Source organism: Eubalaena glacialis, chromosome 19 (genome assembly GCF_028564815.1).
Source record: "Eubalaena glacialis isolate mEubGla1 chromosome 19, mEubGla1.1.hap2.+ XY, whole genome shotgun sequence".
Taxonomy (NCBI): domain Eukaryota; kingdom Metazoa; phylum Chordata; class Mammalia; order Artiodactyla; family Balaenidae; genus Eubalaena; species Eubalaena glacialis.
The window spans coordinates 7,912,171-7,936,145 of NC_083734.1; the positions used below are offsets into that span (position 1 = coordinate 7,912,171).

Consider the following 23,975-nt stretch of genomic DNA (forward strand, 5'->3'; position numbering starts at 1 on the left):
GTGACAGCCCCCAGCTCTCTCCCATCACAGGTATGTGACAGCCCCCAGCTCTCTCCCCATCACAGTGATGTGAAAGCCCCCAGCTGTCTCGCCATCACAGGTATGTGACAGCCTCCAGCTGTCTCCACATCACAGGTATGTGACAGCCCCCAGCTCTCTCCCCATCACAGGTGTGTGACAGCCCCCAGCTCTCTCCCCATCACAGGCGAGTGACAGCCCCCAGCTCTCTCCGCATCACAGGTGTGTGACAGCCCCCAGCTCTCTTCCCATCACAGGTGAGTGACCTCCCCCAGCTCTCTCCCCATCACAGGTGAGTGACAGCCCCCAGCTCTCTCCACATCACAGGTATGTGACTGCTGCTGGCTGTCTCCACATCACAGGTATGTGACAGACCCCAGCTCTCTCTCCATCGCAGGTGAGTGACAGCCCCCAACTCTCTCCCCATCACAGGTATGTGACAGCCCCCAGCTCTCTTCACATCACAGGTGCCTGACAGCCCCCAACTCTCTCCCCATCACATGTATGTGGCAGCCCCCAGCTGTCTCCGCATCACAGGTGCCTGACAGACCCCAACTCTCTCCCCATCACAGGTATGTGACAACCCCCAGCTGTCTCCACATCACAGGTGCCTGACAGCCCCCAACTCTCTCCCCATCACAGGTATGTGACAGCCACCAGTTTTCTCCGCATCACATGTATGTGACAGCCCCCAGCTGTCTCCGCATCACAGGTGCCTGACAGCCCCCAACTCTCTCCCCATTACAGGTATGTGACAGCCCCCAGCTCTCTTCACATCACAGGTATGTGACTGCCACCAGCTGTCTCCACATCACAGGTATGTGACAGCCCCCAGCTCTCTCCCCATCACAGGTGTTTGACAGTCCCCATCTCTCTCCCCATCACAGGTGTGTGACAGACCCCAGCTCTCTCCCCATCACAGGTGAGTGAGAGACCCAAGCTCTCTCCCCATCACAGGTGTGTGACAGCCCAGAGCTCTCTCCCCATCACAGGTGTGGGAAAGCCCCCAGCTCTCTCCCCATCACAAGGGAGTGACAGCCACCAGCTATCTCCCCATCACAGGAATGTGACAGCCACCAGCTGTCTCCACATCACAGGTGCCTGACAACCCCCAACTGTCTCCCCATCACAGGTATGTGACAGCCCCCAGCTGTCTCCGCATCACAGGTGCCTGTCAGCCCCCAACTATCTCCACATCACACGTACATGACAGCCAACAGTTTTCTCCGCATCACAGGTATGTGACAGCCCCCAACTCTCTCCCCATCACAGGTGTTTGACAGTGCCCATATCTCTCCCCATCACAGGTGTCTGACAGACCCAGGCTCTCTCCCCATGACAGGTGAGTCACAGCCCCCAGCTCTCTCCCCATCACATGTGAGTGACAGCCCCCATCTCTCTCCGCATCACAGGTATGTGACAGCCCCCATCTCTCTCCACATCACAGGTATGTGACAGCCACCAGGTGTCTTCACATCACAGGTATGTGACAGCCCCCAGCTCTCTCCCCATCACAGGTGTTTGACAGTCCCCATATCTCTCCCCATCACAGGTGTGTGACAGTCCCAGGCTCTCTCCCCATCACAGGTGAGTGACAGCCCCCAGCTCTCTCCCCATCACAGGTGTGTGACAGCCCCCAGCTCTCTCCCATCACAGGTGAGTGACAGCCCCCAGCTCTCTCCCCATCAAAGGTATATGACAGCCCACAGATGTCTCCGCATCACAGGTGCCTGAGAGCCCCCACCTGTCTCCGCATCACAGGTATGTGACAGCCCCCAGCTGTCTCCCCACCACAGGTGTTTGACAGACCCCATCTCTCTCACCATCACAGGTGGGTAACAGCCCCCAGCTGTGTCCGCATCACAGGTGCCTGACAGCCCCCAGCTCTGTCCCCATCACAGGTATGTGACAGCCACCAGGTGTCTCGTCATCACAGGTGCCTGACAGCTCCCAACTCTCTCCCCATCCCAGGTATGTGACAGCCCCCAGCTGTCTCTGCATCACAGGTGCCTGACAGCCCCCAACTCTCTCCAAATCACAGGTATGGGACAGCCACCAGTTTTCTCCGCATCACCGGTATGTGCCAGCCCCTAGATCTCTCCCCATCACAGGTGAGTGACAAACCCAACTCTCTCCCCATCACAGGTCCCTGACAGCCCCCAATCTCTCCACATCACAGGTATGTGACAACCACGAGTTTTCTCCGCATCAAAGGTAGGTGACAGCCCCGAGCTCTATCCCCATCACTGGTGAGCGACAGCCGCCAACTCTCTCGCATCACAGGTATGTGACAACCCCCAGCTGTCTCCGCATCACAGGTTCCTGACAGCCCCCAACTCTCTCTAAATCACAGGTATGGGACAGCCACCAGTTTTCTCGGCATCACAGGTATGTGACAGCCCCCAGCTCTCTCCCCATCACAGGTGTTTCACAGTCCCCATCTCTCTCCTCATCACAGGTGTGTGACAGCCCCCAGCTCTCTCCCCATCACAGGTGAGTGACAGCCCCCAGCTCTCTCCCCATCACAGGTATGTGACAGCCCCCAGCTGTCTCCCCATCACAGGTGTTTGACAGACCCCATCTCTCTCACCATGACAGGTGTGTGACAGCCCCCAGCTATCTCTCCATCACAGGTATGTGACAGCCCCTAAATCACTCCCCATCACATTTATGTGAGAGCCCCCAGCTGTCTCCGCATCACAGGTGACTGACAGCCCCCAACTCTCTCCCCATCACAGGTATGTGACAGCCACCAGCTTTCTACACATCACAAGTATGTGACAGCCCCCAGCTCTCTCCCCATCACAGGTTTCTGACAGTCCCCAACTCTCTCCCCATCACATGTGTGTGACAGACCCCAGCACTCTCCCCATAACAGGTGACTGACAGCCCCCAGCTCTCTCCCCATCATAGGTGCCTGACAGCCCCTAACTCTCTCCCCATCACAGGTATGTGACAGCCCCCAGCTCTCTCCCCATCACAGGTATGTGACAGCCCCCAGCTGTCTCCGCATCACATGTGCCTGACAGCCCCGAACTCTCTCCACATCACAGGTATGTGACAGCCCCCCGCTGTCTCCGCATCACAGGTGCCTGACAGCCCCCAACTTTCTCCACATCACAGGTATGTGACAGCCACCAGTTTTCTCCACATCACAGGTATGTGACAGCCCCCAGCTCTCTCCCCATCACAGGTGTTTAACAGTCCCCATCTCTCTCCCCATCACAGGTGTGTGACAGCCCCCAGCTCTCTCCCCATCACAGATGAGTGACAGCCCCCAACTCCCTCCCAATCACAGGTATGTGACAGCCCCAAACTGTCTCTGCATTACAGGTGCCTGACAGCCCTCAACTCTCTCCAAATCACAGGTATGGGAGAGCCGCCAGTTTTCTCCCCATCACAGGTATGAGACAGCTCCCAGCTCTCTCCCCATCACAGGTGTGTGACAGCCTCCATCTCTCTCCGCATCACATGTGAGTGACAGCCCCCATCTCTCTCCGCATCACAGGTGTGTGGCAACCCCCAGCTCTCTCCCCATCACAGGTGAGTGACAAACCCAGCTCTCACCCCATCACAGGTGCCTGACAGCCCCCAACTCTCTCCATATCACAGGTATGTGACAACCACGACTTTTCTCCGCATGAAACGTAGGTGACAGCCCCGAGCTCTATCCCCACCACAGGTGAGTGACAGCCCCCAAATCTCTCCCCATCACAGGTATGTGACAGCCCCCAGCTGTCTCTGCATCACGGGTGCCTGACAGCCCCCAACTCTCTCCCCATCACAGGTATGTGACAGGTCCCAGCTGTCTCCGCATCACAGGTGCCTCACAGCCCCCAACTCTCTCCCCATCACAGGTATGTGACAGCCACCAGCTCTTTTCATATCACAGGTATGTGACAGGCCCCAGCTCTCTCCCCATCACAGTTGTTTCACAGTCCCCATCTCTCTCCCCATCACAGGTGTGTGAGAGACCCCAGCTCTCTCCCCATCAGAGGTGAGTGACAACCCCCAGCTCTCTCCCCATCACAGGTGTGTGACAGCCCCCAGCTCTCTCCCCATCACAGGTGACTGACTGCCCCCATCTCTCTGCCCATCACAGGTATGTGGCAGCCCCCAGCTGTCTCCGCATCACAGGTGCCTGCCAACCCCTAACTCTCTCCCCATCACAGGTATGTGACAGCCCCCAGCTGTCTCCCCGTCACAGGTGTTAGACAAACCCCATCTCTTTCAGCATCACAGGTGTGTGACAGCCCCCAACTCTCTCCCCATCACAGGTATGTGACTGCCACCAGCTGTCTCCACATCACAGGTATGTGACAGCCCCCACGTCTCTCCCCATCACAGATGTTTGTCAGTCCCCATCTCTCTCCCGATCACAGGTATGTGACAGCCACGAGTTTTCTAAGCATCACAGGTATGTGAGAACTCCCAGCTCTCTCCCCATCACAGGTGTGTGACAGACCCCAGCTCTCTCCCCATCACAGGTGAGTGACAGCCCGCATCTCTCTCCACATCAAAGGTGTGAGGCAGCCCCCAGCTCTCTCACCATCACAGGTGAGTGACAACCCCCAGCTGTCTCCCCATCACAGGTGTGTGACAGCCCCCAGCTCTCTCCCCATCACAGGTGAGTGACAGCCCTCAGCTCTCTCCCCATCACAGGTATGTGACAGCCCCTAGCTGTCGCCGCAACACAGGTGCCTGATAGCCCCCAACTCTCTCCCCATCACAGGTATGTGACAGCCACTAGCTGTCTCCGCATCACAGGTATGTGACATCCCCCAGCTGTCTCCACATCACAGGTGTTTGACAGCCCCCAGCTGACTCCACATCGCAGGTATGTGACAGCCCCCAGCTCTATCCCCATCACAGGTGAGTGACAGCCCCCAACTCTCTCCTTATCACAGGTAGGTGATAGCCCCCAGCTGTCTCCGCATCACAGGTGCCTGACAGCCCCCAACTCTCTCCACATCACAGGTATGTGAAAACCACGAGTTTTCTCCGCAGCAAAGGTAGGTGACAGCCCCGAGCTATATCCCCATCACAGGTGTGTGACAAACCCCAGCACTCTCCCCATCACAGGTGACTGACAGCCCCCAGCTCTCTCCCCATCACAGGTGTGTGACAGCCCCCAGCTCTCTCCCGATCACAGGTGACTGACAGCCCAGAGCTCGCTCACCATCACAGGTATGTGACAGCCCCCAGCTCTCTCCGCATCACAGGTGCCTGACAGCCCCTAACTCTCTCCCCATCAGAGGTATGTGACAGCCCCCAGTTGTCTCTGCATCACAGGTGCCTGACAGCACCCAACTTTCTCCACATCACAGGTATGTGACAGCCACTAGTATTCTCCACATCACAGGTATGTGACAGCCCCCAGCTCTCTCCCCATCACAGGTGTATGACAGTCGCCATCTCGCTCCCCATCAAAGGTGTGTGAGAGCCCCCAGCTCTCTCCGCATCACAGGTGCCTGACAGCCCCCAACTCTCTCCAAATCACAGGTATGGGACAGCCACCAGTTTTCTCCGCATCACAGGTGCCTGACAGCCCCCAACTCTCTCCAAATCACAGGTATGGGACAGCCACCAGTTTTCTCCGCATCACAGGTATGTGACAGCCCCTAGCTCTCTCCCCATCACAGGTGTTTGACAGTCCCCATCTCTCTCTCCATCACAGGTATGGGACAGCCACCAGTTTTCTCCGCCTCACAGGTATGAGACAGCTTCCAGCTCTCTCCCCATCACAGGTGTGTGACAGCCTCCATCTCTCTCCGCATCACATGTGAGTGACAGCCCCCATCTCTCTCCACATCACAGGTGTGTGGCAGCACCCAGCTCTCTCCCCATCACAGGTGAGTGACAAACCCAACTCTCTCCCCATCACAGGTGCCTGACAGCCACCAACTCTCTCCAAATCACAGGTATGGGACAGCCACCAGTTTTCTCCGCATCACAGGTATGTGACAGCCCCCAGGTCTCTCCCCATCACAGGTGTTTCACAGTCCCCATCTCTCTCCCCATCACAGGTGTGTGACAGCCCCCAGCTCTCTCCCCATCACAGGTGAGTGACAGCCCCCAGCTCTCTCCCCATCACAGGTGTGTGACAGGCCCAGCTCTCTCCCCATCACAGGTGAGTGACAGCCCCCAGCTCTCTCCCCATTACAGGTGTTTGACAGTGCCCATCTCTCTCCCGATCACAGGTATGTGACAGCCACCAGTTTTCTCCGCATCACAGGTATGTGAGAGCTCCCAGCTCTCTCCCCATCACAGATGAGTGACAACCCCCAGCTCTCTCCCTATCACAGGTGTGTGACAGCCCCCAGCTCTCTCCCCATCACAGGTGAGTGACAGCCCTCAACTCTCTCCCCATCACAGGTATGTGACACCCCCCAGCTGTCTCCACATCTCACGTATGTGACTGCCCCCTTCTCTCTCCCCATCACAGGTGTATGACAGACCCCAGCTCTCTCCCCATCACAGGTGAGTAACAGCCCCCAGCTCTATCCCAATCACATGTATGTGACAGCCCCCAGCTATCTCCGGATCACAGCTGCCTGACAGACCCCAACTCTCTCCCCATCACAGGTATGTGACAGCCCTCAGCTGTATCTGCATCACAGGTGCCTGACAGCCCCCAACTTTCTCCACATCAGAGGCATGTGACATCCACCAGTTTTCTCCACATCACAGGTATGTGACAGCCCCCAGCTCTCTCCCCATCACAGGTGTTTGACAGTCCCCATCTCTCTCCCCATCACAGGTGTGTGACAGCCCCCAGCTATCTCCCCATCACAGGTGTGTGACAGCCCCCAGCTCTCTCCCCATCACATGTGAGTGACAGCCCCCATCTCTCTCCACATTACAGGTGTGTGGCAGCCCCCAGCTCTCTCCCCATCACATGTGAGTGACAGCCCCCATCTCTCTCCGCATTACAGGTGAGTGCCAGCCCCCAGCTCTCACCCCAGCACAGGTATGTGACAGCCCCCAGCTGTCTCTGTATCACAGGTTCTTGTCAGCCCCCAACTCTCTCCCCATCACAGGTATGTGACAGCCCCCAGCTGTCTCCCCATCACAGGTGCCTGACAGCCCCCAACTCTCTACAAATCACAGGTATGGGACAGCCAACAGTTTTCTCCGCATCACAGGTATGTGACAGACACCAGCTCTCTCCCCATCACAGGTGAGTGACAGCCCCCAGCTCTCTCCCCATCACAGGTGTGTGACAGACTCCAGCTCTCTCCCCATCACAGGTGAGTGACAGCAAACAGCTGTCTCCACATCACAGGTATGTGACAGCCCCCAGCTCTCTCCCCATCACAGGAGTTTGACAGTGCCCATCTCTCGCCCCATCACAGTTGTGTGACATATCCCACCTCTCTGCCCCTCACAGGTGAGTGACAGCCCAGAGCTCTCTCCCCATCACAGCTGTGTGACAGCCCCCAGCTCTCTCCCCATCACAGGTGAGTGACAGCCACCAGCTATCTCCCCATCACAGGTATGTGACAGCCCCCATTTGTCTCCGCATCACAGGTGCCTGACAGCCCCCAACTCTCTGCCCATTAGAGGTATGTGACAGCCCCCAGCTGTCTCGGCATCACAGGTGCCTGAGAGCCCCCAACTCTCTCCACATCACAGGTATGTGACAGCCACCAGTTTTCTCCGCATCACAGGTATGTGACAGCCCCCAGATGTCTCGTCATCACAGGTGCCTGACAGCTCCCAACTCTCTCCCCATCCCAGGTATGTGACAGCCCCCAGCTCTCTCCCCATCCCAGGTATGTGACAGCCCCCAGCTCTCTCCCCATCACAGGTGAGTGACAGCCCCCAACTCTCTCCCCATCACAGGTATGTGACAGCCCCCAGCTGTCTCTGCATCACAGGTGCCTGACAGACCTCAACTTTGTCCACATCACAGGTATGTGACAACCACCAGTTTTCTCCATATTACAGGTATGTGACAGCCCCCAGCTCTCTCCCCATCACAGGTGTTTGACAGTGCCCATCTCTCTCCCCATCACAGGCGTGTGACAGCCCCCAGCTCTCTCGCCATCACAGGTGAGTGACAGCCCCCAACTCTCTTCCCATCACAGGTATGGGACAGCCCCCAGTTGTTGCCGCATCACAGGTCCCTGACAGCCCCCATCTCTCTCCCCATCACAGGTGTGTGACAGCCCCCAGCTCTCTCCCCATCACAGGTATGTGACAGCCCCCAGCTGTCTCCGCATCACAGGTGCCTGACAGCCCCCAACTCTCTCTAAATCACAGGTATGGGACAGCCACCAGTTTTCTCTGCATCACAGGTATGTGACAGCCCCCAGCTCTCTTCCCATCACAGGTGTTTGACAGTCCCCATCTCTCTCCCCATCACAGGTATGTGACAGCCACCAGATTTCTCCGCATCACAAGTATGAGACAGCTCCCAGCTCTCTCCCCATCACCTTTCAGTGACAGCCCCCAGCTATCTCTGCATCACAGGTACCTGAAAGCCCACAAATCTCTCCACATCACAGGTATGTGACAGCCAACATTTTTCTACCCATCACAGGTGTATGACAGCCCCCAGCTCTCTCCGCATCACAGGTGCCTGACAGCCTCCAACTCTCTCCCTATCACAGGTATGTGACAGCCCCCAGCTCTCTCCGCATCACAGGTGCCTGACAGCCTCCAACTCTCTCCGCGTCACAGGTATGTGACAACCACGAGTTTTCTCCGCATCAAAGGTAAGTGGCAGCCCCGAGCTCTATCCCCGTCACAGGTGTGTGACAGCCCACAGCTATCTCCCCATCACAGGTGAGTGACAGCCCCCAGCTCTCTCCCGATCACAGGTATGGGACAGCCACTAGCTATCTCCGCATCACAGGTATGTGACTGCCCCTAGCTCTCTCCCCATCACAGGTGTTTGACCGTCCCCATCTCTCTCCCCATCACAGGTTTGTGACAGCCCCCATCTCTCTCCCCGTCACAGGTGAGTGACAGCCCCCAGCTCTCTCCCCATCACAGGTATGTGACCACCTCCAGCTCTCTCCCCATCACAGCTTCTTGACAGCCCCCAACTCTCTCCCCTTCACAGGTATGTGACAGGCCCCAGCTGTCTCCACATCACAGGTATGTGACAGATGCCAGCTCTCTCCCCATCACAGGTGAGTGACAGCCCCCAGCTCTCTCCCCATCATAGGTGTGTGACAGCCCCCAGCTCTCTCCCCATCACAGGTATGTGACAGCCCCAGCTGTCTCCGCATCACAGGTGCCTGACAGCCCCTAACTCTCTCCCCATCACAGGTACGTGAGAGCCCCCAGCTGTCTCCGCATCACAGGTGCCTGACAGCCCCCAACTCTCTCCACATCACAGGTATGTGACAGCCACTAGTTTTCTCCGCATGACAGGTATGTGACAGACGCAACTCTCTCCCCATCACAGGTATTTCACAGTCCCCACCTCTCTCCCCATCACAGGTGTGTGACAGCCCCCAGCTATCTCCCCATCACAGGTGAGTAACAGCCCCCAACTCTCTCCCCATCACAGGTATGTGACAGCTCCAAGCTGTCTCCCCATCACAGGTGTTTGATAGACCCCATCTCAGCATCACAGGTGTGTGACAGCCCCCAGCTCTGTCCACATCACAGGTACGTGACATCCACTAACTGTCTCTGCATCACAGGTATTTGACAGCCCCCAGCTCTCTCCCCATCACAGGTGTTTCACAGTCCCCATCTCTATCCCCATCACAGGTTTGTGACAGCCCCCAGCTCTCTCCCCATCACAGGTGAGTGACAGCCCCCACCTCTCTCCCCATCACCGGTGTGTGACAGCCCCCAGCTCTCTCCCCATCACAGGAGTTTGACAGTCCCCATCTCTCTCCCCATCACAGGTGTGTGACAGATCCCAGCTCTCTCCCCATCATAGGTGTGTGACAGCCCCCAGCTCTCTCCCCATCACAGGTATGTGACAGCCCCAGCTGTCTCCGCATCACAGGTGCCTGACAGCCCCCAACTCTCTCCACATCACAGGTATGTGACAGCCACTAGTTTTCTCCGCATGACAGGTATGTGACAGACGCAACTCTCTCCCCATCACAGGTATTTCACAGTCCCCACCTCTCTCCCCATCACAGGTGTGTGACAGCCCCCAGCTATCTCCCCATCACAGGTGAGTAACAGCCCCCAACTCTCTCCCCATCACAGGTATGTGACAGCTCCAAGCTGTCTCCCCATCACAGGTGTTTGATAGACCCCATCTCAGCATCACAGGTGTGTGACAGCCCCCAGCTCTGTCCACATCACAGGTACGTGACATCCACTAACTGTCTCTGCATCACAGGTATTTGACAGCCCCCAGCTCTCTCCCCATCACAGGTGTTTCACAGTCCCCATCTCTATCCCCATCACAGGTTTGTGACAGCCCCCAGCTCTCTCCCCATCACAGGTGAGTGACAGCCCCCACCTCTCTCCCCATCACCGGTGTGTGACAGCCCCCAGCTCTCTCCCCATCACAGGAGTTTGACAGTCCCCATCTCTCTCCCCATCACAGGTGTGTGACAGATCCCAGCTCTCTGCCCCTCACAGGTGAGTGACAGCCCAGAGCTCTCTCCCCATCACAGTTGTGTGACAGCCCGCAGCTCTCTCCCCATCACAGGTGAGTGACAGCCACCAGCTATCTCCCCATCACAGGTATGTGACAGCCCCCATTTGTCTCTGCATCACAGGTGCCTGACAGCCCCCAACTCTCTGCGCATCACAGGTATGTGACAGCCCCCAGCTGTCTCGGCATCACAGGTGCCTGAGAGCCCCCAAGTCTCTCCACATCACAGGTATGTGACAGCCCCCAGATGTCTCGTCATCACAGGTGCCTGACAGCTCCCAACTCTCTCCCCATCCCAGGTATGTGACAGCCCCCAGCTCTCTCCACATCCCAGGTATGTGACTGCCACCAGCTGTCTCCACATCACAGGTATGTGACAGGCCCCAGCTCTCTCCCCATCACAGGTGTTTGACAGTCCCCATCTCTCTCCCGATCACAGGTATGTGACAGCCACCATTTTTCTCCGCATCACAGGTATGTGAGAGCTCCCAGCTCTCTCCCCATCACAGGTGTGTGACAGACCCCATCTCTCTCCCCATCACAGGTGAGTGACAGCCCGCATCTCTCTCAGCATCACAGGTGTGTGGCAGTCCCCAGCTCTCTCCCCATCACAGGTGACTGACAGCCCTCAGCTCTCTCCCCATCACACGTATGTGACAGCCACCAGTTTTCTCCGCATCACAGGTATGTGACAGCCCCCAGCTGTCTCCGCATCACAGGTGTGTGCAAACCCCAGGTCTCTCCCCATCACAGGTGAGTGACAGCCCCCAACTCTCTCTCCATCACAGGTATGTGACAGCCCCCAGCTGTCTCTGCATCACAGGTGCCTGACAGCCCCCAACTTTCTCCACATCACAGGTATGTGACAGCCACCAGTTTTCTCCATATTACAGGTATGTGACAGCCCCCAGCTCTTTCCCCATCACAGGTATGTGACAGCCCCCAGCTCTCTCCACATCACAGGTATGTGACTGCCACCAGCTGTCTCCACATCACAGGTATGTGACAGCCCCCAGCTCTTTCCCCATCACAGGTGTTTGACCGTCCCCATCTCTCTCCCAATTACAGGTATGTGACAGCCCCCAGCTGTCTCCCCATCACAGGAGTTTGACAGTCCCCATCTCTCTCCCGATCACAGGTATATGACAGCCACCAGTTTTCTCCGCATCACAGGTATGTGAGAGCTCCCAGCTCTCTCCCCATCACAGGTGTGTGACACACCCCATCACAGGGGAGTGACAGCCTGCATCTCTCTCCGCATCACAGGTGTGTGGCAGTCCCCAGCTCTCTCCCCATCACAGGTGAGTGACAACCCCCAGCTCTCTCCCCATCACAGGTGTGTGACAGCCCCCAGCTGTCTCCGCATCACAGGTGCCTGAGAGCCCCCAACTCTCTCCCCATCCCAGTTATGTGAGAGCCCCCAGCTCTCTCCCCATCACAGGTATGAGACAACCCCCAGCTGTCTCGCCATCACAGGTGTCTGACAGCCCCCACCTCTCTACAAATCACAGGTATGTGACAGCCAACAGTTTTCTCTGCATCACAGGTATGTGACAGCCCCCAGCTCTCTCCCCATCACAGGTATGTGACAGCCACCAGTTTTCTCCGCATCACAGGTATGTGAGAGCTCCCAGCTCTCTCCCCATCACAGGTGTGTGACACACCCCATCACAAGGGAGTGACAGCCTGCATCTCTCTCCGCATCACAGGTGTGTGGCAGTCCCCAGCTCTCTCCCCATCACAGGTGAGTGACAACCCCCAGCTCTCTCCCCATCACAGGTGTGTGACAGCCCCCAGCTGTCTCCGGATCACAGGTGCCTGAGAGCTCCCAACTCTCTCCCCATCCCAGTTATGTGAGAGCCCCCAGCTCTCTCCCCATCACAGGTATGAGACAACCCCCAGCTGTCTCGCCATCACAGGTGTCTGACAGCCCCCACCTCTCTACAAATCACAGGTATGTGACAGCCACCAGCCCTCTCCCCATCACAGGTGAGTGACAGCCCCCAACTCTCTCCCCATCACAGGTATGTGACAGCCCCCAGCTGTCTCCACATCATAGGTGCCTGACAGCCCCCAACTCTCTCCCCATCAGAGGTATGTGACAGCCCCCAGCTGTCTCCGCATCACAGGTGCCTGACAGCCCCCAGCTCTCTCCCCATCACAGGTGTTTGACAGTCCCCATCTCTATCCCGATCACAGGTATGTGACAGCCACCAGTTTTCTCCGCATCACAGGTATCTGAGAGCTCCCAGCTCTCTCCCCATCACAGGTGTGTGACAGCCACCAGGTTTCTCCGCATCACAGGTATGTGACAGCCCCCCGCTCTCTCCACATCAAAGGTATGTGACTGCCACCAGCTGTCTCAACATGACAGGTATGTGACAGCCCCCAGCTCTCTCCCCATCACAGCTGTTACACAGTCCCCATCTCTCTCCCCATCACAGGTGTGTGACAAACCCCAGGTTTCTCCCCATCTCAGGTGAGTGACAGCCCCCAGCTCTCTCCCCATCACAGGTGTGTGACAGCCACCATGTGTCTCATCATCACAGGTGCCTGACAGATCCCAATTCTCTCCCCATACCAGGTATGTGACAGCCCCCAGCTCTCTCCCCATCACAGGTGTTTGACAGTCCCCATCTCTCTCCCGATCACAGGTATGTGACAGCCCCCAGCTGTCTCCCCATCACAGGTGTTTCACAGTCCCCATCTCTCTCCCCATCACAGGTGAGTGACAGCCCCCAGCTCTCTCCCCATCACAGGTATGTGACAGCCCCCAGCTGTCTCCCCATCACAGGTGTTTGACAGACCCCATCTCTCTCACCATGACAGGTGTGTGACAGCCCCCAGCTATCTCTCCATCACAGGTATGTGACAGCCCCTAAATCACTCCCCATCACATTTATGTGAGAGCCCCCAGCTGTCTCCGCATCACAGGTGACTGACAGCCCCCAACTCTCTCCCCATCACAGGTATGTGACAGCCACCAGCTTTCTACACATCACAAGTATGTGACAGCCCCCAGCTCTCTCCCCATCACAGGTTTCTGACAGTCCCCAACTCTCTCCCCATCACATGTGTGTGACAGACCCCAGCACTCTCCCCATAACAGGTGACTGACAGCCCCCAGCTCTCTCCCCATCATAGGTGCCTGACAGCCCCTAACTCTCTCCCCATCACAGGTATGTGACAGCCCCCAGCTCTCTCCCCATCACAGGTATGTGACAGCCCCCAGCTGTCTCCGCATCACATGTGCCTGACAGCCCCGAACTCTCTCCACATCACAGGTATGTGACAGCCACCAGTTTTCTCCACATCACAGGTATGTGACAGCCCCCAGCTCTCTCCCCATCACAGGTGTTTAACAGTCCCCATCTCTCTCCCCATCACAGGTGTGTGACAGCCCCCAGCTCTCTCCCCATCACAGATGAGTGACAGCCCCCAACTCCCTCCCAATCACAGGTATGTGACAGCCCCAAACTGTCTCTGCATTACAGGTGCCTGACAGCCCTCACCTCTCTCCAAATCACAGGTATGGGAGAGCCGCCAGTTTTCTCCCCATCACAGGTATGAGACAGCTCCCAGCTCTCTCCCCATCACAGGTGTGTGACAGCCTCCATCTCTCTCCGCATCACATGTGAGTGACAGCCCCCATCTCTCTCCGCATCACAGGTGTGTGGCAACCCCCAGCTCTCTCCCCATCACAGGTGAGTGACAAACCCAGCTCTCACCCCATCACAGGTGCCTGACAGCCCCCAACTCTCTCCACATCACAGGTATGTGACAACCACGACTTTTCTCCGCATGAAACGTAGGTGACAGCCCCGAGCTCTATCCCCACCACAGGTGAGTGACAGCCCCCAAATCTCTCCCCATCACAGGTATGTGACAGCCCCCAGCTGTCTCTGCATCACGGGTGCCTGACAGCCCCCAACTCTCTCCCCATCACAGGTATGTGACAGGTCCCAGCTGTCTCCGCATCACAGGTGCCTCACAGCCCCCAACTCTCTCCCCATCACAGGTATGTGACAGCCACCAGCTCTTTTCATATCACAGGTATGTGACAGGCCCCAGCTCTCTCCCCATCACAGTTGTTTCACAGTCCCCATCTCTCTCCCCATCACAGGTGTGTGAGAGACCCCAGCTCTCTCCCCATCAGAGGTGAGTGACAACCCCCAGCTCTCTCCCCATCACAGGTGTGTGACAGCCCCCAGCTCTCTCCCCATCACAGGTGACTGACTGCCCCCATCTCTCTGCCCATCACAGGTATGTGGCAGCCCCCAGCTGTCTCCGCATCACAGGTGCCTGCCAACCCCTAACTCTCTCCCCATCACAGGTATGTGACAGCCCCCAGCTGTCTCCCCGTCACAGGTGTTAGACAAACCCCATCTCTTTCAGCATCACAGGTGTGTGACAGCCCCCAACTCTCTCCCCATCACAGGTATGTGACTGCCACCAGCTGTCTCCACATCACAGGTATGTGACAGCCCCCACGTCTCTCCCCATCACAGATGTTTGTCAGTCCCCATCTCTCTCCCGATCACAGGTATGTGACAGCCACGAGTTTTCTAAGCATCACAGGTATGTGAGAACTCCCAGCTCTCTCCCCATCACAGGTGTGTGACAGACCCCAGCTCTCTCCCCATCACAGGTGAGTGACAGCCCGCATCTCTCTCCACATCAAAGGTGTGAGGCAGCCCCCAGCTCTCTCACCATCACAGGTGAGTGACAACCCCCAGCTGTCTCCCCATCACAGGTGTGTGACAGCCCCCAGCTCTCTCCCCATCACAGGTGAGTGACAGCCCTCAGCTCTCTCCCCATCACAGGTATGTGACAGCCCCTAGCTGTCGCCGCAACACAGGTGCCTGATAGCCCCCAACTCTCTCCCCATCACAGGTATGTGACAGCCACTAGCTGTCTCCGCATCACAGGTATGTGACATCCCCCAGCTGTCTCCACATCACAGGTGTTTGACAGCCCCCAGCTGACTCCACATCGCAGGTATGTGACAGCCCCCAGCTCTATCCCCATCACAGGTGAGTGACAGCCCCCAACTCTCTCCTTATCACAGGTAGGTGATAGCCCCCAGCTGTCTCCGCATCACAGGTGCCTGACAGCCCCCAACTCTCTCCACATCACAGGTATGTGAAAACCACGAGTTTTCTCCGCAGCAAAGGTAGGTGACAGCCCCCAGCTGACTCCACATCGCAGGTATGTGACAGCCCCCAGCTCTATCCCCATCACAGGTGAGTGACAGCCCCCAACTCTCTCCTTATCACAGGTAGGTGATAGCCCCCAGCTGTCTCCGCATCACAGGTGCCTGACAGCCCCCAACTCTCTCCACATCACAGGTATGTGAAAACCACGAGTTTTCTCCGCAGCAAAGGTAGGTGACAGCCCCGAGCTATATCCCCATCACAGGTGTGTGACAGCCCCCAGCTCTCTCCCGATCACAGGTGACTGACAGCCCAGAGCTCGCTCACCATCACAGGTATGTGACAGCCCCCAGCTCTCTCCGCATCACAGGTGCCTGACAGCCCCTAACTCTCTCCCCATCAGAGGTATGTGACAGCCCCCAGTTGTCTCTGCATCACAGGTGCCTGACAGCACCCAACTTTCTCCACATCACAGGTATGTGACAGCCACTAGTATTCTCCACATCACAGGTATGTGACAGCCCCCAGCTCTCTCCCCATCACAGGTGTATGACAGTCGCCATCTCGCTCCCCATCAAAGGTGTGTGAGAGCCCCCAGCTCTCTCCGCATCACAGGTGCCTGACAGCCCCCAACTCTCTCCAAATCACAGGTATGGGACAGCCACCAGTTTTCTCCGCATCACAGGTGCCTGACAGCCCCCAACTCTCTCCAAATCACAGGTATGGGACAGCCACCAGTTTTCTCCGCATCACAGGTATGTGACAGCCCCTAGCTCTCTCCCCATCACAGGTGTTTGACAGTCCCCATCTCTCTCTCCATCACAGGTATGGGACAGCCACCAGTTTTCTCCGCCTCACAGGTATGAGACAGCTTCCAGCTCTCTCCCCATCACAGGTGTGTGACAGCCTCCATCTCTCTCCGCATCACATGTGAGTGACAGCCCCCATCTCTCTCCACATCACAGGTGTGTGGCAGCACCCAGCTCTCTCCCCATCACAGGTGAGTGACAAACCCAACTCTCTCCCCATCACAGGTGCCTGACAGCCACCAACTCTCTCCAAATCACAGGTATGGGACAGCCACCAGTTTTCTCCGCATCACAGGTATGTGACAGCCCCCAGGTCTCTCCCCATCACAGGTGTTTCACAGTCCCCATCTCTCTCCCCATCACAGGTGTGTGACAGCCCCCAGCTCTCTCCCCATCACAGGTGAGTGACAGCCCCCAGCTCTCTCCCCATCACAGGTGTGTGACAGGCCCAGCTCTCTCCCCATCACAGGTGAGTGACAGCCCCCAGCTCTCTCCCCATTACAGGTGTTTGACAGTGCCCATCTCTCTCCCGATCACAGGTATGTGACAGCCACCAGTTTTCTCCGCATCACAGGTATGTGAGAGCTCCCAGCTCTCTCCCCATCACAGATGAGTGACAACCCCCAGCTCTCTCCCTATCACAGGTGTGTGACAGCCCCCAGCTCTCTCCCCATCACAGGTGAGTGACAGCCCTCAACTCTCTCCCCATCACAGGTATGTGACACCCCCCAGCTGTCTCCACATCTCACGTATGTGACTGCCCCCTTCTCTCTCCCCATCACAGGTGTATGACAGACCCCAGCTCTCTCCCCATCACAGGTGAGTAACAGCCCCCAGCTCTATCCCAATCACATGTATGTGACAGCCCCCAGCTATCTCCGGATCACAGCTGCCTGACAGACCCCAACTCTCTCCCCATCACAGGTATGTGACAGCCCTCAGCTGTATCTGCATCACAGGTGCCTGACAGCCCCCAACTTTCTCCACATCAGAGGCATGTGACATCCACCAGTTTTCTCCACATCACAGGTATGTGACAGCCCCCAGCTCTCTCCCCATCACAGGTGTTTGACAGTCCCCATCTCTCTCCCCATCACAGGTGTGTGACAGCCCCCAGCTATCTCCCCATCACAGGTGTGTGACAGCCCCCAGCTCTCTCCCCATCACATGTGAGTGACAGCCCCCATCTCTCTCCACATTACAGGTGTGTGGCAGCCCCCAGCTCTCTCCCCATCACATGTGAGTGACAGCCCCCATCTCTCTCCGCATTACAGGTGAGTGCCAGCCCCCAGCTCTCTCCCCATCACAGGTGTTTGACAGTCCCCATCTCTCTCCCCATCACAGGTGTTTGACAGTGCCCATCTCTCTCCCCATCACAGGCGTGTGACAGCCCCCAGCTCTCTCGCCATCACAGGTGAGTGACAGCCCCCAACTCTCTCCCCATCACAGGTATGGGACAGCCCCCAGTTGTTGCCGCATCACAGGTCCCTGACAGCCCCCAGCTCTCTCCCCATCACAGGTGTGTGACAGCCCCCAGCTCTCTCCCCATCACATGTGAGTGACAGCCCCCATCTCTCTCCGCATTACAGGTGAGTGCCAGCCCCCAGCTCTCACCTCAGCACAGGTATGTGACAGCCCCCAGCTGTCTCTGTATCACAGGTTCTTGTCAGCCCCCAACTCTCTCCCCATCACAGGTATGTGACAGCCCCCAGCTGTCTCCCCATCACAGGTGCCTGACAGCCCCCAACTCTCTACAAATCACAGGTATGGGACAGCCAACAGTTTTCTCCGCATCACAGGTATGTGACAGACACCAGCTCTCTCCCCATCACAGGTGAGTGACAGCCCCCAGCTCTCTCCCCATCACAGGTGTGTGACAGACTCCAGCTCTCTCCCCATCACAGGTGAGTGACAGCCCCCAGATCTCTCCCCATCACAGGTGAGTGACAGCAAACAGCTGTCTCCACATCACAGGTATGTGACAGCCCCCAGCTCTCTCCCCATCACAGGAGTTTGACAGTGCCCATCTCTCGCCCCATCACAGTTGTGTGACATATCCCACCTCTCTGCCCCTCACAGGTGAGTGACAGCCCAGAGCTCTCTCCCCATCACAGCTGTGTGACAGCCCCCAGCTCTCTCCCCATCACAGGTGAGTGACAGCCACCAGCTATCTCCCCATCACAGGTATGTGACAGCCCCCATTTGTCTCCGCATCACAGGTGCCTGACAGCCCCCAACTCTCTGCCCATTAGAGGTATGTGACAGCCCCCAGCTGTCTCGGCATCACAGGTGCCTGAGAGCCCCCAACTCTCTCCACATCACAGGTATGTGACAGCCACCAGTTTTCTCCGCATCACAGGTATGTGACAGCCCCCAGATGTCTCGTCATCACAGGTGCCTGACAGCTCCCAACTCTCTCCCCATCCCAGGTATGTGACAGCCCCCAGCTCTCTCCCCATCCCAGGTATGTGACAGCCCCCAGCTCTCTCCACATCCCAGGTATGTGACTGCCACCAGCTGTCTCCACATCACAGGTATGTGACAGCCCCCAGCTCTCTCCCCATCACAGGTGTTTGAAAGTCCCCATCTCTCTCCAAATCACAGGTATGTGACAGCCCCCAGTTTTATCCGCATCACAGGTATGTGAGAGCTCCCAGCTCTCTCCCCATCACAGGTGTGTGACAAACCCCAGGTCTCTCCCCATCACAGGTGAGTGACAGCCCCCAACTCTCTCCCCATCACAGGTATGTGACAGCCCCCAGCTGTCTCTGCATCACAGGTGCCTGACAGACCTCAACTTTGTCCACATCACAGGTATGTGACAACCACCAGTTTTCTCCATATTACAGGTATGTGACAGCCCCCAGCTCTCTCCCCATCACAGGTGTTTGACAGTGCCCATCTCTCTCCCCATCACAGGCGTGTGACAGCCCCCAGCTCTCTCGCCATCACAGGTGAGTGACAGCCCCCAACTCTCTCCCCATCACAGGTATGGGACAGCCCCCAGTTGTTGCCGCATCACAGGTCCCTGACAGCCCCCATCTCTCTCCCCATCACAGGTGTGTGACAGCCCCCAGCTCTCTCCCCATCACAGGTATGTGACAGCCCCCAGCTGTCTCCGCATCACAGGTGCCTGACAGCCCCCAACTCTCTCTAAATCACAGGTATGGGACAGCCACCAGTTTTCTCTGCATCACAGGTATGTGACAGCCCCCAGCTCTCTTCCCATCACAGGTGTTTGACAGTCCCCATCTCTCTCCCCATCACAGGTATGTGACAGCCACCAGATTTCTCCGCATCACAAGTATGAGACAGCTCCCAGCTCTCTCCCCATCACCTTTCAGTGACAGCCCCCAGCTATCTCTGCATCACAGGTACCTGAAAGCCCACAAATCTCTCCACATCACAGGTATGTGACAGCCAACATTTTTCTACCCATCACAGGTGTATGACAGCCCCCAGCTCTCTCCGCATCACAGGTGCCTGACAGCCTCCAACTCTCTCCCTATCACAGGTATGTGACAGCCCCCAGCTCTCTCCGCATCACAGGTGCCTGACAGCCTCCAACTCTCTCCGCGTCACAGGTATGTGACAACCACGAGTTTTCTCCGCATCAAAGGTAAGTGGCAGCCCCGAGCTCTATCCCCGTCACAGGTGTGTGACAGCCCACAGCTATCTCCCCATCACAGGTGAGTGACAGCCCCCAGCTCTCTCCCGATCACAGGTATGGGACAGCCACTAGCTATCTCCGCATCACAGGTATGTGACTGCCCCTAGCTCTCTCCCCATCACAGGTGTTTGACCGTCCCCATCTCTCTCCCCATCACAGGTTTGTGACAGCCCCCATCTCTCTCCCCGTCACAGGTGAGTGACAGCCCCCAGCTCTCTCCCCATCACAGGTATGTGACCACCTCCAGCTCTCTCCCCATCACAGGTTCTTGACAGCCCCCAACTCTCTCCCCTTCACAGGTATGTGACAGGCCCCAGCTGTCTCCACATCACAGGTATGTGACAGATGCCAGCTCTCTCCCCATCACAGGTGAGTGACAGCCCCCAGCTCTCTCCCCATCATAGGTGTGTGACAGCCCCCAGCTCTCTCCCCATCACAGGTATGTGACAGCCCCAGCTGTCTCCGCATCACAGGTGCCTGACAGCCCCTAACTCTCTCCCCATCACAGGTACGTGAGAGCCCCCAGCTGTCTCCGCATCACAGGTGCCTGACAGCCCCCAACTCTCTCCACATCACAGGTATGTGACAGCCACTAGTTTTCTCCGCATGACAGGTATGTGACAGACGCAACTCTCTCCCCATCACAGGTATTTCACAGTCCCCACCTCTCTCCCCATCACAGGTGTGTGACAGCCCCCAGCTATCTCCCCATCACAGGTGAGTAACAGCCCCCAACTCTCTCCCCATCACAGGTATGTGACAGCTCCAAGCTGTCTCCCCATCACAGGTGTTTGATAGACCCCATCTCAGCATCACAGGTGTGTGACAGCCCCCAGCTCTGTCCACATCACAGGTACGTGACATCCACTAACTGTCTCTGCATCACAGGTATTTGACAGCCCCCAGCTCTCTCCCCATCACAGGTGTTTCACAGTCCCCATCTCTATCCCCATCACAGGTTTGTGACAGCCCCCAGCTCTCTCCCCATCACAGGTGAGTGACAGCCCCCACCTCTCTCCCCATCACCGGTGTGTGACAGCCCCCAGCTCTCTCCCCATCACAGGAGTTTGACAGTCCCCATCTCTCTCCCCATCACAGGTGTGTGACAGATCCCAGCTCTCTGCCCCTCACAGGTGAGTGACAGCCCAGAGCTCTCTCCCCATCACAGTTGTGTGACAGCCCGCAGCTCTCTCCCCATCACAGGTGAGTGACAGCCACCAGCTATCTCCCCATCACAGGTATGTGACAGCCCCCATTTGTCTCTGCATCACAGGTGCCTGACAGCCCCCAACTCTCTGCGCATCACAGGTATGTGACAGCCCCCAGCTGTCTCGGCATCACAGGTGCCTGAGAGCCCCCAAGTCTCTCCACATCACAGGTATGTGACAGCCCCCAGATGTCTCGTCATCACAGGTGCCTGACAGCTCCCAACTCTCTCCCCATCCCAGGTATGTGACAGCCCCCAGCTCTCTCCACATCCCAGGTATGTGACTGCCACCAGCTGTCTCCACATCACAGGTATGTGACAGGCCCCAGCTCTCTCCCCATCACAGGTGTTTGACAGTCCCCATCTCTCTCCCGATCACAGGTATGTGACAGCCACCATTTTTCTCCGCATCACAGGTATGTGAGAGCTCCCAGCTCTCTCCCCATCACAGGTGTGTGACAGACCCCATCTCTCTCCCCATCACAGGTGAGTGACAGCCCGCATCTCTCTCAGCATCACAGGTGTGTGGCAGTCCCCAGCTCTCTCCCCATCACAGGTGACTGACAGCCCTCAGCTCTCTCCCCATCACACGTATGTGACAGCCACCAGTTTTCTCCGCATCACAGGTATGTGACAGCCCCCAGCTGTCTCCGCATCACAGGTGTGTGCAAACCCCAGGTCTCTCCCCATCACAGGTGAGTGACAGCCCCCAACTCTCTCTCCATCACAGGTATGTGACAGCCCCCAGCTGTCTCTGCATCACAGGTGCCTGACAGCCCCCAACTTTCTCCACATCACAGGTATGTGACAGCCACCAGTTTTCTCCATATTACAGGTATGTGACAGCCCCCAGCTCTTTCCCCATCACAGGTATGTGACAGCCCCCAGCTCTCTCCACATCACAGGTATGTGACTGCCACCAGCTGTCTCCACATCACAGGTATGTGACAGCCCCCAGCTCTCTCCCCATCACAGGTGTTTGACCGTCCCCATCTCTCTCCCAATTACAGGTATGTGACAGCCCCCAGCTGTCTCCCCATCACAGGAGTTTGACAGTCCCCATCTCTCTCCCGATCACAGGTATATGACAGCCACCAGTTTTCTCCGCATCACAGGTATGTGAGAGCTCCCAGCTCTCTCCCCATCACAGGTGTGTGACACACCCCATCACAGGGGAGTGACAGCCTGCATCTCTCTCCGCATCACAGGTGTGTGGCAGTCCCCAGCTCTCTCCCCATCACAGGTGAGTGACAACCCCCAGCTCTCTCCCCATCACAGGTGTGTGACAGCCCCCAGCTGTCTCCGCATCACAGGTGCCTGAGAGCCCCCAACTCTCTCCCCATCCCAGTTATGTGAGAGCCCCCAGCTCTCTCCCCATCACAGGTATGAGACAACCCCCAGCTGTCTCGCCATCACAGGTGTCTGACAGCCCCCACCTCTCTACAAATCACAGGTATGTGACAGCCAACAGTTTTCTCTGCATCACAGGTATGTGACAGCCCCCAGCTCTCTCCCCATCACAGGTATGTGACAGCCACCAGTTTTCTCCGCATCACAGGTATGTGAGAGCTCCCAGCTCTCTCCCCATCACAGGTGTGTGACACACCCCATCACAAGGGAGTGACAGCCTGCATCTCTCTCCGCATCACAGGTGTGTGGCAGTCCCCAGCTCTCTCCCCATCACAGGTGAGTGACAACCCCCAGCTCTCTCCCCATCACAGGTGTGTGACAGCCCCCAGCTGTCTCCGGATCACAGGTGCCTGAGAGCTCCCAACTCTCTCCCCATCCCAGTTATGTGAGAGCCCCCAGCTCTCTCCCCATCACAGGTATGAGACAACCCCCAGCTGCCTCGCCATCACAGGTGTCTGACAGCCCCCACCTCTCTACAAATCACAGGTATGTGACAGCCAACAGTTTTCTCTGCATCACAGGTATGTCACAGCCCCCAGCTCTCTCCCCATCACAGGTATGTGACAGCCACCAGCTGTCTCCACATCACAGGTATGTGACAGACCCCAGCTCTCTCCCCATCACAGGTGAGTGACAGCCCCCAGCAGTCTCCCCATCAGAGGTGTGTGACAGCCACCAGCCCTCTCCCCATCACAGGTGTTTGACAGTCCCCATCTCTATCCCGATCACAGGTATGTGACAGCCACCAGTTTTCTCCGCATCACAGGTATCTGAGAGCTCCCAGCTCTCTCCCCATCACAGGTGTGTGACAGCCACCAGGTTTCTCCGCATCACAGGTATGTGACAGCCCCCCGCTCTCTCCACATCAAAGGTATGTGACTGCCACCAGCTGTCTCAACATGACAGGTATGTGACAGCCCCCAGCTCTCTCCCCATCACAGCTGTTACACAGTCCCCATCTCTCTCCCCATCACAGGTGTGTGACAAACCCCAGGTTTCTCCCCATCTCAGGTGAGTGACAGCCCCCAGCTCTCTCCCCATCACAGGTGTTTGACAGTCCCCATCTCTCTCCCGATCACAGGTATGTGACAGCCCCCAGCTGTCTCCCCATCACAGGAGTTTGACTGTC

At 57.2% G+C, this 23,975-nt stretch overlaps 1 protein-coding gene across 1 annotated transcript in view; it reads left to right on the forward strand.

The window, feature by feature from the left end:
* LOC133080451 (myosin-13-like) overlaps positions 1–23,975 on the forward strand; it is a 107,953-nt gene that overhangs the window by 49,797 nt on the left and 34,181 nt on the right.